We start from the raw sequence: 18,188 nt of genomic DNA, 5'->3' as shown, positions 1-18,188 counted from the left end.
GACCATCCCCCAACTCTGCCTTCTAAATAATTTTTTAAAGTTAAGGGTGTAGGAGCATTGACTCAGACTTCAGAATATAGAAAGTTAAAGAAAATGAAGCTCACATCAAACACAGCGGCACCACTGGGACAGTCAGCAGTTCATCTTCCAAGCTGCTTTATTTGGAAAGACCTGTCCTGCAGCTGTCTATTTTGGGTCCCTAAAGCATTGAGGGCACAATTGTGTTCTAATAAGATGTAGTCTTTCTAGTAGTAGTCTAATTAATACTTTATACATTTTTTATATTCTCAGTTCTTTCATCAAAAGAGAGACTTAGGAGTGTTCAAAACAAAGTTTTTATTATAATAGCTATAAGAGGTAAAATGTTCATTGATCCTAGAAGGGAAATTAAGCTGTACAAAACCAGTTTTTTTCTAAGTCAAATGTCAAGGCACTGCAGGGATTGATAGTTAATATTTCAAACAGTTTATAATTTTATATTGTGGTCTTAATTTACTAATTTCATAAAGGAAATAATTCATAAGGGAAGTCTGCTATTTTAGACTTGAGAAATTTCTTCAGAATCATCCCTGAGAACTATATCAAAGCAAAATTGTTTGACATGGTTTAGTATGAGTTTTTTTTAATACAAAGTGGAGAGGCTAGTGAATCTAAGTTAAATTGTAAACTGTGGTCCAAATGTCATTCTGACAGGAGAAGCAGGTTGAACAAGTTACTGAAGATAGAGGCACCTCTCAGTGTGAGTGTTTAGGAAATAAAGTGGCTTCCTCACTCATAATGCTAATGAAAGGAAAATCCTAGGACTGGCTTTAAATAGATTAATGAGCTGCTACATTTTGAAGCTGTTGACAGTTTGCTTTTGCACTTCAAGAAGTGCTATAGCATTCATGCATGGTAAATTATGAGATTAATGATCATTCATTTTAAAATGAGCAAAGGGTGTATTTGTGTCAGAGCACTTGATTCATGCAATCATGTTCCCAAAACTAAGTAAACACGTCAAACTTGGGAAACTGAAGTGGCCATATAAAAACCCAGGGGGTGAAAATGGGGGTGAGCCAGGCAGTAAGGACACAGACTACCTTTCATGTTTTAATTTGCACCAGCACATTTGGGGTTCACAAGCAGAAACTGTTCTCTGGCATCTGCCAGATGAACCCATGTGTTTTGTTTTGTTTGTTTTTTTTAGAATATTAAAAAAAGTTGTAAAGCATGAGGACTTGCCAACAGCTGGGCTACAGTCTTTGCTGGACTAGCCACTTCCTCATATTCATGAGTTTGATTTGTATAAGTCAAATTCTCATGTTTTGTGACTTCAAACTCTAGAATACATTATAGGATGAGAATTGGCTCATTCTTTGAAAATAAAATCCTTTAAGGTCATTCATTATCTAATTCCAAACCACTATCACACTACATTTGGCTTTCCCTTCCAAGCAAGTGGCATTCACGAAATTTGCCATAGCTCTAATTCTGTAAAACTAAGTCTGTTTCTATCTTATGGGATCATTGTTGTAGGAGTCTTTTATTATTATTATTATTTTTTGCTGTTGGGCATGGATTAGTTTACCTTCCCTGCTCTCTTGAAGGTTTTATTTTAGGTGGCAATGGCATCAGAGAAGATCCTATGTTTAATCATTTATGTATTCAATATGTAAATGTCCTTGTAAATATCGTGTTATGCCCTGCACTTGGCACACTTTCTCATCAAATCCTTCTGCACACCACAGGAGGAGGTATGAAAAGCCCCCTTTTATGGATTAGGAGTCTCTGTGGGCAGTGTATAAGTTCAAGACTGCAGTGAGCCATCATGGTGCCACTGTACTCTAATCTGGGCTTCAAAATAAGACCCTGTCTCTATTGAAAAAAAGAAACAAAAAAACTAATAGTTGAATTCAAGGATTTGCTTTAGTCCTGTTTAATATGTGTAGAACTGAGCTGACTATATGGAAAGTTTTATAACTAATTTTAGTTGTTTTAAGTTAATACACGCTAAGTATGAGACACTGTAAAGATCTGAAATAATCTAAAGCTATAATTTTGTGAAATAGCAATTGAGATGACATCTATTCAACTGAGAGCAATTGCGGTAACTATATTAAATGCCCTGTGTTATTCTCACCTAATTCTTGTAACAGCTCTATGAAGTAGGTATAATCTTGCTGATTTCACTTTTCTGCCCCAACTTCAGATGCAACAGCTTTGGGTTTTGTATCAATTGTGTGCCTGGCATTGCTCTATCAATTGTGTGCCTGGCATTGATACACAATTTTGTATCAATTGTGTGCCTGTGTTTTCCAAAATGGAAGTCACTCCCATGTATACGTACTGAGCCCTCGAAATATGGCTAGTCAGAATTGAGTTGTGCTGTAAGTGCAAGGCACACCCTAGGTGTTACAGACACAGCAACAACAAAAAAAGGTGAAATATTGTTTTAATATATTTTTAAATATTGATTACATGTTTGATAAATTTTGGAATTACTTGGCTAAATAAAATATATTTTAATATTAACTTGTTGCTTTTTAATCTTTCTAGTGTGTCTACTAGAAAATGTGATGTTACATACATAGCTTACATTATAATTCTACTGAACAGTGCTGCTTTATGTGCTTGGGTTACATCACAGGACAAAAGGCTCAAATATTCCTGCCCTAATGGAGATTACCTTCTAACAGGAGAAAATAGACAAGAAGAATTAAAACATAAACACACACAGTATTCAATGTCATAAGTGTATAGAAAGAGAAAATGAAGAGCGAATGAAGGGGTTTTGGATGGAGTACAGATTGTAGTATTAAAAAGAATACTGAGTAGGCCTCTTGGAGAAGGTAAGGTGTGAGCAGATGTTGGGGAACAGAGTATGTTTCAGGCAGAGGTGACAGCTAGAGAAAAGGACTGTGCCTTGTGTATTTGAGGAAGAGCAGACACTGAAGTTAAACAAACAAAAAACACAGCAATGGGGAAAGAGGGAAGGGAATATGGATGAGTCAGAGAGGTACTAGGAGACCGGGAGGCGTTAGAAAGGCATTGATTTTACTCTGAGTGAAATAAGTAGTCATTAAGGGCTGGCTCTGAGAAGGGACGTGGTCTGACTTTTGGTACATTAAAAAGACCTCTTTGGCTGCTACTGAGAGAGTCTACTGAGGAGGTGGAGGCCAGGCTGAGAGGTAAAAGTAGCGGGGACTGCTAGAAGGCTACATCCATTTCCTGGGGCTGCAGGATCAAAGTACAGTCTTCCTAGCTGTAGGTTCCACATCTGGATTCAACCAACTGTGGATCAAAAGTATGGGGTGGGGGGGGGGAAGAAACATAAAAATAATAACACAACAATCAAATATGATACAAATAAAAGCATTACATTATAGCAATTATTTACATAGTAGTTACACTGCATTAGATATACGTCATCTAGAGATGTATTTGGCTTTGTTTGTGTGTTAATTTGTTTACGGGAAGAGGTACATAGGTTAAAAGAAAATCCACCATTTTATATCAGGGATTTGAGCATCCAAGGAGGATTTTGGTATGGCAGGGGTGGAGGAGTGGGGGATGGGGAGTGTTCTGGAACCAGTCCTCCTTGGAGGTCAAGGGACAACTGTACCACACTTTACGTAGTTTCAAACAGCAGGCATTTATTCTCTCACAGTTCTGGAGGCTTGAAGTCTGAAATCAAGCTGTCAGCAGGGTCATGCTCTGAAACTTCTAAGCGAGGGTCCTTTCTTGCTTTGTGTTAGTTTTGTGTGGCTGCCCTGAAACCCTGATGTTCTTTGGCTTGTAGATATATTACTCTAATGTCTGCCTTGGTCATATCACATGACCTTCTCCCTGTGTGTCTCTCTATAGCTCTTTTCTTATAAGGATATTAGTAGTCATTGGATTAGGAGTCACCCTAATATGGGATGACTAAATTTTAACTAATTACATCTATAAAGAGCCATTTTCCAAATAAGCTCATCATATTGAGGTTCCGCTTGGATGTGAATTTTTTCCTTAAAAAATTCAACCAATTCAACCCAGTACAGAAGGTAATTGCCATAATGCTGGAGAAAGGTGATGGCAACAGAGTTGCTGGAAATAGCAGTTTAGGTTGTGATCCATTCTGAGGACACAGTATAGGTGTAATACATCTGGAAATATAACTGAGTGTATTTTCTGTTGAATTGGCTGTAGTGTGTGAGAGAAATAGCTCAAGTGTGGCTCCAGGCATGTCCTAAACCCTTGAAAGAATGGAGCTGGCACTGGCTGAGATGGCGGAGACACAGAGCAGCAAGGAGGGGAAAGAGTAAATGGTTAGATTTGAGAATACTGGATTTGAGATATTTGGTAGGCATTTAAGTAGAGATGCCACTAGGATGTTGTGTTTAAGTGTCTCAAATACAGAAGAGAAATCATTGCAGCAATTTGGATTACATTAGTTTATTAATTAATTTTAATTAAGGTCGTTGGATGCTACAACTCATCTACAATATATGACACTCCTACTGAATTCAGAACCATTGGAGAGACAGATGCAGGCAATCAAAACATCACCTTTACTACAGAAAAGCTTATGTATTTTATTTTATTTAAAAATTTTTAGATTCAGAGGTACATGTGCAAGTTTGCTACCTGGGTATATTTTGTGGTGCTGAGGTTTGGGCTTCTGTTGATCCCATCACCCAAGTTGTGAACACAGTACCCAGTAGATCAGGGGTCTCCAACCCTTGGGCCTCAAACCAGACCAGTCCATGGTCTGTTAGGAACCAGGCCACACAGAAGGGGATGAGTGGCAGGCCAGTGAGTGAAGCTTCATTTGTATTTACAGCTGTTCTGCATCACTTGCATGACTGCCTGAGCTCTGCCTCCTGTCAGATCAGCAGTGGTATTAGATTCTCATAGGAGTGAAAACTCTGTTGTGAACTGTGCATTCAAGGGATCTAGGTTGCGGACTCCTTATGAGAATCTAATGCCTGATGATCTGAAGTGGAACTGAGGCAGTGATGGAGAACAGCTGCAAATACAGATTAACATTGACAGAGAGGTTTGATTGCACAGAGACCATAATAAATCAATTGCTTGCAGACTTATATCAAAATCCTATCAGTGAATGGCAAGTGACAAGCTGCATCTGGTAGCAGGCTTTATTGTGGCAAGTGAGTTGATGTGCTTTAATTGTACAGCTACATCTGGTGACAGGCTTTAAGTCAGAATCCAACACTTATTTTAGTCTGCACATGGCCTGCTCATTATTTTATTTACCACTTCCATCTGCACCTTTTTCTTGCACTGCACACTTTTCTCAATTACAGTTTTGGTAAGCCCACAAGCTAATCTCTGGCCAAAATGAGTAAAAAGCAAACATCACTGCAGAGCTTCTTTGAAAAGGAGAAAAGACCCAATGGCGAGACAGCAGAAGACTGCCAACAAAAAGAAAGCTTCATTTAAAAGAAAATACCAAGAGTCCTACTAAAATTACAGGTTCATTGTAACAGGTGATTCACATTCTCCAAGTTTGCTTTCTATAATATGTGGCAACCAGCTATCCTATGAAGCCATGAAACCTTCAAAACTGCTTTGCCACATGGAGACTAAGCAGCCTGCATTAAAAGACAAGCCTTCGAAGTTTTTCAAAAGAAAAAAACCTATGAACACAAAGAACAGACGCAATTATTGAAGGCCACCACTTCATCAAAGGTGTCTGCACTGAAGCATCATTCTTAGTGACTAACTACAAAGCTAAAGCTAAGAAGCCCTTTACTATCTGTGATGAGTTGATCCTGCCTGCTGCTAAGGACATTTGTCATGAACTTTAAGGAGAGGCTGCCCTTCAAATGGTGGCACGTGTTCCTCTTTTGGCTTCCAACCTAACTAGAAACATTGATGAAATAGCAGAGGATATTGAAGTACAATTGTTAGAATTAATGAATCACTATGATATGTAATCCAGGTTGACGAGTCTACCAATGTTGACAACAGTGCAACGACATTTGTTTTTGTGCAATATATTTTTCAGGAGGATGTGCATGAGGATATGTTATGTGCACTTTTGTTGCTAACCAACACCACAGCTGCAGAATTATTCAAGTTTTTGAATGATTACATATTAGGAAAACTGAATTGGTCTCTTTTTGTCGGTATATACATAGAGTGGCTGCCCTGATGGGACAGCTTTCTGGTTTCACTACTTAGGTCAAAGAAGTTACTTCTAAATGTGAGTCTACACACTGTGTTATCTATAGAGAAATGTGGGCTAGCTGAAACATGTCACCAGAACTTAACAACGTTTTGCAGAATGTGATTAAAATTATCAACCACATTTAAGTACATGCCCTTAACTCTTGTATGTTTGGTCAGCTTTGTGAGGAGATGGACACAGAGCACACACATTTTCTCTTAAACACAGAAGTAGATGGCTTTCTAAAGGTGGATCACTGGCTAGAGCTTTGGAGTTATAAGAGCTGCTCCAGATATCTCTGTTAGAAAAACAGTCCCCCTGGTGGCACATTTCAGTGACACAGAATGAGCTGCAAAACTTGCTTACCTGTGTAACATATTCAACTTGCTAAACGAACTCAATTTGTTACCCCAGGAGAGAATGACAACTGTGTTCAAGTTGCAGATAAAGTGGCCACAGTCAAAGCTAAACTAGAATTATGAGGGTGATGAGTGAACATTGGGATTTCTGACATGTTTCAAACATTAGCAGAGATTTGGAAAGAGGCTGAGCTGGTGCATGATCACCTATCTCAGCTTTCAAAAGAGTTTGAGCTTTACTTTCTAACCACAAAGGACTACAGAACTGAGAAGGAATGGATCCGTGACCTATTTTTGAATAAGCCAGGTGTATCGACTTTGTCAGTGCTAGAAAAGGATCAACTTCTTGAGATTGCAAATGATGGTGGCCTTAAAAGTATATTTGAGAAAACTGAAAATAAACATATAATATGAATTAACATCAAGGAGGATTATCCCGAGATTGCCACAAAAGTACTGAAAAGCCTGCTTCCATTTTCAACATTCTATCTTTGTGAAGCAGGATACTCTGCAGTGACGGTGACAGCAACCAAAACGAGATTCTGGAGCAGACTAGACATCAACACACTTCAGATGTCACTGTCTCCCATCACCCCCAGATGGTACCATCCAGTTGCAGGAAAACAAGCTCAGGACTCCCACTGATTCTCCATTATGTTGTGTTGTATAATCACTTCATTATATATTACAATGTAATAATAGAAATAAAGTGCACAGTAAATGTAATTTACTGATTCATCCCAAAACAATCCCCCCTCACTCTCCACCCAGTTCCTGGAAAAATTGTCTTCCATGAAATGGGTACATGGTTCCAAAAAGATTGGGGACTGCTGAAGTAGTTTTTTCAACCCTTGCCTTGTCTCTCCCTTCCCCCTTTTGTGGTCCCCGGTGCTGTTCTCATCTTTATGCCTGTATATACTCAATATTTAGCTTCCAGCTCTAAGTGAGAATATGCAGTATTTAGTCTTCTGTTTGTATGTTAACTTGCTTAGGATAATAGCCTCCAGCTGCATCCATGTTGCTGCAAAGGACATGATTTCATTCTTCTTATGGTGGCATAGTATTCTGTAGTTCACATGTGTCATATTTTCTCTGTCCAATTCACTGTTGATTGGCTCCTAAGTTGACTGCATGTCTTTTCTATTATGAATAGTGCTGCAATAAACGTGCAAGTGCAGGTGTCTTTTTGTTAGAATGATTTATTTTCCTTTGGACGTATACCCAGTAATAAGATTGCTATGGTGAATGGTAATTCTATTTTTAATTCTTTGAGAAATCTTCAAACTGCTTTCCACAGGAGCTGAACTAATTTACATTCCCATCAACAGTATATATGTATTCCCTTTTCTCTGCAGCCTTGCCAACATCTGTTATTTTTTGGCTTTTTGATAATAGCCATTCTGACTGGTGTGAGATGGTATTTCATTGTGGTTTTGATTTGCATTTCTCTGGTGATTAGTGATGAGCATTTTTTCATATGTTGGTTGGGTGCTTATATGTCTTCTTTTGAGAAATGTCTGTTCCTGTCCTTTGCCCACTTTTTCATGGGATTGTTTTTTTCTGATTGAGTTTATTGAGTTCCTTATAGATTCTGGATATTAGTCCTTTGTCACATGTATACTTTGCAAATATTTTCTCCCATTGTGTAGGTTATCTGTTTACTCTGTTGATGGTTTCTTTTGCTGTACAGAAGTTCTTCAGTTAGGTCCCAATTGTCAGGGTTTTTTTTTTGTTGTTGTTGCATTTTCTTTCAAGGACTTAGTCATAAGTTCTTTGCCTTGACCCATGTCTAGAAAAGTATTTTCTAAGTTTTCTTCTAGAGCTGTTATAAATTGAGGTCTTACATTTAAGTCTTTAACACATCTTGAGCTAATTTTTGTATATGGTGAGAGGTAGGGTCCCGTTTTATTTTTCTGTATGTGGTTAGCCAGTTATCGCAGCACCATTTATTGAACAGTGAAACATTTCCCCATTTATTATTGTCCACTTTGTTGATGGTCAGTTGGCTGTAGGTGTGTGGCTTTATTTCTGGGTTCTGTATTCTGTTTCATTGATTTATGTGTCTATTTTGGTACTGGTATGATGCTATTTTGGCTATTATAACCTTATAGTATGGTTTAAAGTCGGATACTGTGATGCCTCCAGCCTTGTTACATTTTCTTAGGGTTGTTTTGGCTATTTAGGTTCTTTTTGGGTCTGTATGAGTTTTAGAATAGTTATTTCTAATTCTATGAAGAATGTAATTGGTATTTTGATAGTAATGGGGTTGCATCTGTAGATTGCCTTGGAGAGTATGGACATTTTAAAGGTATTGATTCTTTCAATTCATAAGCATGAAATGTTTTTTCATTTGTTTGTGTCATCTCTGATTTCTTTCAGCACTGTTTCATATTTCTCCTTGTAGAGATCTTTCAACTACTTTGCTTGCTGTGTTTCTAGATTTTTTTTTTTTTTGGTGGCTATTGTAAATCAGATTGCATTCTTGAGTTGGTTCTCAGCTTGGACATTATTGATATATAGAAATGCCACTGATTTTTATGCATTAATTTTGTATCCTGAAACCGTACTGAAGTCATGTATCAAGTCTATGAGTCTTTTGGCAGAATTTTGAGAGTTTTCTAAGTATAGAATTATATCGTCAGTGAAGAGAGATAATTTGACTTCTTTTCCATTTAAATGTCTTTTATTTCTTTATCTTGCTTGATTGCTCTGATTGTATTACTGGAAGTGGTGAGAGTGGGCATCTTTGTCTTGTTCCAGTTCTCAAGAGAAGTGCTTCCAACTTTTCTCTGTTCAGTATGATGTTGGCTGTGCGTTTGGAATGATTCACGAATTTTCATGTCATCCTTTCAAGGGACCAAGCTAATCTTTGTATTATTCCAGTTTAAGTATGTGAGCTGCCAAAATGAGCACCAGAAAAGCAAATAATAAGACAACAGCAACAGGAAACATACCAAAGAGGAGGAAGACAGGAAAATAATGAAGTACAAGCCTGAGATGGATATGCATATGGGCAGGATTTTTCTGAGCAATGGATACTTTTGGTATCTTACCACTAAGAGGGATCCCAAAGGAATTTGTGTTATTTAGAATAGGTCCAACTGCATGTGAAAGATATGCCCAAAATAGAACTAGTTATACAGGTTAAGGTTATTTCTCTCACAAGACAAAATCCAGAGGACTGGGGTAATGAGCCTACTCCACGGAGTCATCAGTGACACCAATTGTGTGCAGATCAGAACTCTGCCAATCCTAAAAGATGGTTTTGGTTCTCATGGTCTGAGATTCTGAGCTCTATTTATTACATCTGTATTCTGAATAAAATGGAGGAAGGAAGGAACACACACCCCCATTTTTAAGGAGTTTTCCAATAAGTCCCACACAAAACTTTTACTTATCTCTTATTGGCTATTACTTTGGTACATCAAGTTTCAAGGGAGTCTGAGAAATACAGTTTTTTAGTTAGATGACAAGGTGTCCAGCTAAAACTTGGATCCCTGTTATTAAAATAAAAGGAATGAATGAATATTGGGCATCAATTTATAGTCTCATCAATTTATAGTCTCAGCCTCAAAGTTAAATAAATTTGGGTAAGAAAATTAAAAAGGAACAAAAAGAACACAAGCATTGATTCCAGCAAACTGTGCCTGTCATGGATGTATTAAGTAAAGGAAAGAAACCAATTTAAGAACCACTGTAAGACAAGGTTCAACTGCTAAACACTCAGAGGAAAGTTAAGCACCAGAGACATGTATCCTAACAGCAGAAAGAGATGTTGCACAGGGAACTATTTCCACTGCATTTGAAAGAACTTTTTATTTAATGCCCAGAAAACTCAAAAGCTGAGGAAAAGGTAAGCTCTGGAGAAGAACACATGGCAGAAATATTCAACTTTGTTAGATCTTTAGGGGCCAAGATTTCAACCATAACTTCAATTTAGGAATCTCCAACTGAGATAATTGTAAAGAAAATAGAGTAACTGCCCCTATGAGGCAGGTTTCATGGGCCTAAGGAGTGTCACAGAAAAAGTTGATGGCAATAGCCATTATGAATAAAAGCACCAGTCCTACTTACAAAAACATATTAGAGTCTTTATCACCACATAGTATGTTTCAGCATTCCTATTCATTTCCCTGAAATTATGTTTCCATAAATTTCTTTAGCATGTTTCTTCAGAGCACTGGATTTTTCCATTGACAGCATTGATAACTATGTTTCTTGATGATTTCCTAAATGCTAGCTCCTTCTTTGGGAACTTGCTGTTATTATTGTTTATTTCATTAATTCAACATATATTTTGAACATGATACCTATATGATAACAAATTAATATTTTTCTTGGGAAACACCGTGAGCAAAACAAAGATCTGTCCTCTCACAGATCTTAATTTCTAGTAGGTGCAAAGGGATAATAATAATAACAGAATAAATAATCTAGTTTGCTAGAGATTAAGAAGTGTTGTGGAGAAGAGAAAGAGTAAAGTAGGGGTAAGTGGAATCAAGAGTGCTGGGGTATGGGCTGGTTCAGTGTTAAATAAGGTAGTCAGGGTGAGCCTCACTGAGAAGAGGAGATTTGAGCAAAGGCTTGAAGTCATTGAGTAGTCAACCAAGCAGGTACCTCTGGGAAGAGAATTCTAGGCAAAATAACCAGAGCAAAGGCCTTCAGGTGAGAGCATGCATGGTGTGTATGTGAGTCAGAGGCCAAGGCAATTGGAACATAGTGAGCAAAGGGGAAGGTGGTGGGATAGTCAGAGGTAATTGTGGGGCAGCATGTAGGGCCAATTAGGTCATGGCAAGAATCTGGTGTTTGTTTTGAGTATTTGGAGGGTTTTCAGCAGAGAGAAGACATATTCTGACTTAAAATTTAAAATAATTACTCTGTCCACTGCAATGAGTGGTCCTGGAAGGCGGTGGGGTGAGGGGGGAGGGGGCATTGGAGCAAGGATAAAAGCAGAGAGGCCTGTTAAGAGGAGGATGCAGTTGAGAAATAATGATGGCTCACACCTAGGTGGCAAGTGGAGGCAGGATTATAGATACAATATAAAGGTATAATCATCAGAAATTTTGATAGATTAGATGCAAGGTGTGAAAGAATGAGAAGAATCAAGGCTGATTCATGAATTTAGCCTGAACATCTGGAAGGATGGCTATGCTATTTCAGTGAAGTAGGGAAGGCTGCAGGGAGTGTAAATTTGAGGCGGGATAATTGTTCATTTGCAAGTGAATTAGCTCATTACAATATAATTAGTCAGAGCTACCAGCTCTATCAGCAGGAGAGATGCATGCATGGTTCCGTCTGTGCTGTACTCAAGGGTATACTTGGCTTACCCCATAATGGTAATGGCAACGATCCAAACTTTCTGTAGTATGCTTCTTAATAGTCTGACTCAGTGTGAAATTCCAGTGATGTGTGTATGGTCTCTTGAAATTACTAATTATATCTTGCAATTTCTTCTAACCACTCTTTGTTCATTTCCTCCCCCAATGTGATAGATTCTCTTTATAATTACTAATACCTGCCTGTCACGTTTTTCTTTATGGCATCCCAATTTTTTTTCAAGGAATCCTGTTCCCCATTATTAGTCATTATCTTGGTGAAAGCTAGAATCATCTTCTTCAGCCTCCCATTCATTCTTTTAGCCCACAATATTCTTCTAATAAATTCTCTCTCCCAAGACAGTCAGAGTTGGTTTTCATGAGTATAATGAACATTGGCAGATATAGTTATATCTTTATTTAAATGAAAGAAACAGTAAATGTACTTTTAAACATTAGAATTCCATATTACAAAAGATTATCGTATATTTGCTTTAGAAAGATAATTAACATGTTTTATGCAGTTTTATGTGAAATCTTATCAGCTTTAATCCTATTACATTGTCAACAATCCTATTACATTGTCAACAAATTCTATCAAAAAGTTCAAAAATTATCCTGAAACAGTTTGATAAAACGCTCCCTGGTAAGCTCCCTAAGCTGAGCTTTCTTTGCTCAGACTGTAAGCTAAATTGGGTTCATGAGCTTAGTTGTCTCTAAAAAAGCAGGTCTGAGGGGGATTTTGCATGAAATCATAACTCAATGACCACTGGCATATATTCAGTCTTTTCATACCTTTTAACTTTATGACTAAACTGATGATTTAGTCTTCTTTTTGTCTTAACTTAGATTTATTTTTAATACTTTTCCCAGTCTGGTATCAATTTGTTCAGTACAATGAATACAGCAATACAATCATTCCTAAGAAGAAAGTGTTTTTGCTTCCTTCTTTTCTTTTAGATTCTGAGTATAACCCTTTTAGATCCTGAGTTTAATCTTGACTTATTTATCTTTTGGGTTCAATGAAGCATTTTTATTTATTTAAAAATATTTTTAAGCCATTTAACATATAAATTATAGAAGTAAGAATAAGGAGATAGTAAAAAAGTCATTAAAATTTTAATAAGAATTTAAACAGCATTTTCATTTTCAAAATATAATACTTTGAAAACATTTGATGGTACATTTTTGTTGAATGGAGGATTGCCACATCTTCTTTCCTACATAATAATAAACCATTTTTATTTTTATAAATGTCAAATAGAATGATTTTTTCAATGAGTTTCTTCATTTTTAAATTACATATTTCCTTCCAATTACTTGTAATATGAGTGATGTATACACAGCTATTCTAGTGCTTTTTCACTTTTGACCATGTCAAGTAAATTTTGGTGCAAAAATATGGTAAATACTCATCCTTTCAGCAAAATAGTATAATTTAGATTCTTGTTCTGAAATACCGTAAGATGAAGTCTTCCTTGCTAAATGACTAACTGAATGAGAAAACCATATTTTCTATTTGTCAATATACCTCTGAGCACTTCATGTATATTAATTCATTTAATCATTTAATCTTCACAGCAACTTAATAGAGTTAGGGAGTCAAGGTCCCATTTTATAAGAGAGGAAACAGATACACAGAGACTCAATAAATTATATACGATCAAACACCTAGTAAGTGGCAGAGCCAGATTCAAACCCAGGCAATCTGTTCTTGACCAATACTCCACACACTCTAAGAACAAACAGTATAAACTCGTGATCCCAAAGAGGTGTTTTTTTGTTGTTGTTGTTTTGGTCATTGTACTTGTAAAGATGCATATTCCGTGAATTTTTTCCTTTCTTGTAGATTTTTTATAGAACAAGGAGAAATGCTAACAAAAAGAGGGAGGCTGCACGCACAGGAGAGAAAGGGCTAAAACACGGATCAGATTCACTAATAGAGAAGGAAGGTAGGGTAAGCGAAGAGGGTCCAAGTGAAGGATTACTTTGGTTTAATTTATTCTGTCACTTATTCATTCAACAAATATTTATTGGTCACCTACTATTTACTGAGCAGTCATTAGGCAAATAATAATAAAAATAAACGTGTTCCTGTCTTCATGGAACTTAGAGTGTATAGGAAATGTGGACATGAAACCAGTAATTAAAGGTGTGATAAATGCTATAAAATGTCTTCTTCCCTTAATCCTTTCCCTTGACTTTCTTTAAGCTCTGTCCTGTGCTCTCTTAACTCCTCATTGAAAGCTTCTCAGTAGAGTCTCTCATAAATCCACAAATGTCACTTACCTAGTATACATGGTTGTCGGTTCCAAGTACACGTCTCTTGCTCTATTTCTGCCCTGAGACTTAGACTGATAGATTTAACTGCTTGTTCCAACTTAACCCACTAAAGTCTAGCTGATATTTCAAATGCAGCTTGAGTAAAAATGAACTCATTTTTTTCTCAAAAGCTGTTTCTCCTAAGGTATTCCCTTATTTCACTAATAAATGGTGATGCTATTTATCTATTTCCTAAGTGAAAATCCTAGAAGTCTCTAAAGACACATTGATCTCCTTCCACTTCAATCTCCAATCACCACATAATTCTATCAATTGATGGTTTCCTCATTCCCAGCCTTTTTTCAGACCACCATAACTTCTTGCTTGTATTACTGTAGTTATCTTTTGTGCTAAATTGTGCAAGCAAGTGGCAGGGTTCCTGATCTAGTTACATGTTTTTAATTTTATTATTTTTGATCGTAGACCATCAACTTTGCTATTCCTCCTTTTTGAAATTTATTAATATTTTATTTGTGGCATAAAGTTAATTTTTGACAGTTTGCTATTAGCAATGGAAAAAATGTGCATTCTTTGGTTTTAGGGTACAGAGTTGAATACCAATCAATTAAACAATTACTATGTTACCTTAATAGTTAGGCTATTTAGGTCATTCCTACTTATTTTTGGTCTACTTGGTCTTCTAAGAGAGAGGTAAAATAAAATTTTGACTATTAATAGTTTTCCTATTCTTTTGTATTAATTTTATTTTTGCTCATGAGTGTTAATGTTAATTCAAAATTCCTTATTCAAGTTCCTCTGAGATTTCTTTGTTTAGTTCTTCTCTCCAGCCAACAGGCATCAGCCTTGTAGGACTGCTCGCCATGCAGAACGGGACTAACTGATGGCCTCACCAAATCCACAAATGTCACTTACCTAGTATACCACTCCTGGGAGTGTCGAGTGTTGGTGCGATTCCTTCTTTTTCCAGGCTTCTTCCGATTCCTTCTTTTTCCAGGCTTCTTCTGGCTCCTGGGAGAGTCTTTTGGACAGTCCATGCAGGCACTTGTCATTGCGGCCTTTTTTGGGTCCACTCAGAGAGCATGAGGTCTTGTTGGGATTCTGCTTAGGGAGCATCTCCTGTTTTGGGGAATATACTCTGTGGCCTCACCTGGGGTGCAACTGTGGCCGTCTGTCTCCCTCGGAATGCCCCTTGTCTTGACATTTACTGCATCTGCGAGCCTTTGTCACACACTGTGGTTCAAACTTACATGTAGTTTTGCTGAAATTATTTGTGTTTCTCCTTCTGTTTGTGGTTCAAGGATAATTTTTGTAAAGAGAACATAGTAGCTTCTTTTCTGTTTCTCTATTTAGAACCCAAAAACACAATACTATCAAGCTGGTTTCTCTAGCTGTAGACTTGTTTTCTTTGAGTTAACTTCAGTATTGCTTTCAGAGTAAGCTTTCTCAGTGAAAGATCTGTTAACTGCACGTGACTGCTTAAAGCCTTTCAACAATTTCCGACCCTTTATGAGTTGCAGTTCACAACATACAACATTATTTTAAATTATTTGCAGTTTTCCAATTGTCTGGTGGTCTTATTGCTTTGTGCTTTTAAATGCTTGCATTCAAATCCAGCATTGGATTCTTCAGCCTTTTCCTCATTCTGAGATCTCATTCTGAGTCTTTGCCTGTGTGAGCTGATGGCATCCACATCCAACTGTACCACTTTCCTCCTTTATTTATTCATTCTGTTAGCAAATATTTATTAAATATTTGCAAGTGCCAGGTTCTGCTAAGTTGTTTACAGTAGTGAAAAAACAGATAAAAGTCCTGCCCTCAAGGCTTTATTAGATTATAATATATGGTTTATGTTGGTTTATCATCTTTTTCATTGGCATGTGAAATCCCTGAGCTTTAAAGCCTTCTGTCCAGAGTTCATGGGATACAGTAGATTCTCAATAGATGTTAGCCAAATGAGCAAATAAATAAGAGAATGCTTATGTAGGCTGTTGCATGTAGGAGGGCTTCCTCTTATTTATTTGCTCATTTGGCAAAGGCAGCTATTACAATAATCTAGCTGAGAAGATATTGGTTCCTAACAATAAACAAGAATAATGTGGGCAAGCTTTTGGCACTTCTGCATTGTAAGCGTTAAGTTTTGATGATGGAAGAATTTTACCATAACTGACTGAGCTTTTTAAATTGGGCTACTAACTGAGGGAACATGGAGGGAATGGTGAGCAAGTTGGGAATGGAATTTAGTTTTGAACTCTGGAGCATATTCTGGAGGACATTTTATATGATATATATATATACACACACACACATATATGTGTGTGCATGTGTACACATGCATACATGCATGTATATATTATTTAACATGTATATAATTATTTAAATTGACATTTCAGCTGAACCATCATGATAGAGTATGTGTTACATTCTAAAAGGGGTATTAGAACATGTGTCAAAACGCAGATATAAAAGTATCCAGAAAGGGCAAATAGAGAAGACTTTTAGAAGAAAACATTTGAAAGAAACTACAGAATAAATCACCTTTTCTGCATGTTTCCTCTATCCAAGGTGGTTATAGTGGATGTGGAGGCTGCTTCTAAATCAATATAGAGTGAGAGGCACTTCAGTGGGTCTATGTGGAGAGCTTGCTAGGCCTGAAATTGGGGGACATAGAAGTTTGTTAACTGGCATGAACCTGAGAAAGCTGGAGCAGCTTACATCACCTGAACAGAGCAACAGAGTTTCACTCCCCTGCACTGGAGCATCAAAGGTGTCCCTGGGACCATGTGTGAAGTCACAGGGAGGATTGGCAGCTGTGGGTGTTTTAGAAGGAAATCATGACCAAGAGGGCAGCTTCTTGGGGCAAGGCGACCCCAGTTTAAGGTGGACAGATATTGTCTATATTACAGGAGTTGCAATTTGAGAGACTCAATAGGGGAGTCTTGAGAAACCCCAAAAAAGTGTATATGAGAGAAAGAGCTGGCTGTTAGCATCTGTCAGGCCCACAGGGTGTGAAACTAGCTTCCACAGTGACAGGTATCATTTCTTTCAGCACTCCTCCCTTCCCTACCTGGACATGCTTATCAGGGAAAGATGAGAGATCCAGGCCTCATTCTCCCAAAGCAAGTGACTAGCTTATGGCAGGCCCTAGGAAGGAAAAAAAGAAGAGCTTTAATGTTAAATAAAGTTTGGAATCATGAATTTGATACTGGTCTGAGAAGTTTAACTTCTGGATCTTACCTATGTAATTATTGAGTAAGGTTAAAAAAAAAAGGAGTTTTTTTCAGTATTTTGAAGTGAGGATTAGTAGTGGTGAGTATTAAGGGGGTGATCAGAGAAAGAAGAATGTAGGGAGGGAGATGGCATTGCCAAAAGGTGGAGGAAGACAAAGTGTGACATCATGGAAACAGAGAACCAGGAAAATCCAAGTTCTGTGGGGCCTGAAGCTTACTAAATTATAAATAACTGAAGTTTATTCAATTATAAATAACTTAGTCTTACTACATTATTAATACAAATTAGGTAAAAGTGGATATTTATAAAGAGAAAATAAATACCAAAAACTTCACAAATCTAGAAAAGACTATCACATTTTAATTAGCTAAGTGCCTAACACCCTTCTGTAGTATTTTCCCTGTTGTTTTTGACTGTATATTATTTGATTACTTCCTCTCTCTGGAAAGACAGTAAAATAATGAAATCTGTCCTCTGAGATGTTTGGTTAAAGATCAATTTTTATTATTTATAATTTAGAAAATTGTTTTCAGCTTTATCATTCATATTGGTAATTACACATTTTTAGGATTGTTGTCAAATTTGAGGAAAGTTCTATAAAATTTTTTCCACATGTAAACATGAATTTTAGGGCATTTAAAGTATCCCATGCAGTTACTATGGCAATTTAAAATATGACCATGGATTCTTTCCCTCATTTCCTGTTGAGAGGTGGAGGTGCGTGTCCCTTCCACTTGAATAGGGGCAGGATTGTTCCTGTTTTAAGTAATCTGGCATAGTGGAAATACCACTTCTGAGGCTCAGCAAAAAAGGGTCATGCATTTCCCTACTTAGCTGCTGGAACAC

General features: G+C 37.1%; 1 non-coding gene across 1 annotated transcript; it reads right to left on the bottom strand.

The window, feature by feature from the left end:
- Positions 1 to 9,326: 9,326 nt before the first annotated feature.
- Positions 9,327 to 9,429, bottom strand: LOC119468569. The gene has a single exon (XR_005197264.1). It is a non-coding gene; the product is annotated as a U6 spliceosomal RNA (small nuclear RNA).
- Positions 9,430 to 18,188: the final 8,759 nt, after the last annotated feature.

Source organism: Cebus imitator, unplaced genomic scaffold (assembly GCF_001604975.1).
Source record: "Cebus imitator isolate Cc_AM_T3 unplaced genomic scaffold, Cebus_imitator-1.0 Scaffold17, whole genome shotgun sequence".
NCBI classification, from domain to species: Eukaryota; Metazoa; Chordata; class Mammalia; order Primates; family Cebidae; genus Cebus; species Cebus imitator.
The sequence above is the reverse complement of the archived record's forward strand: the minus strand, read 5'-3'. Positions and strand labels throughout refer to the sequence as shown.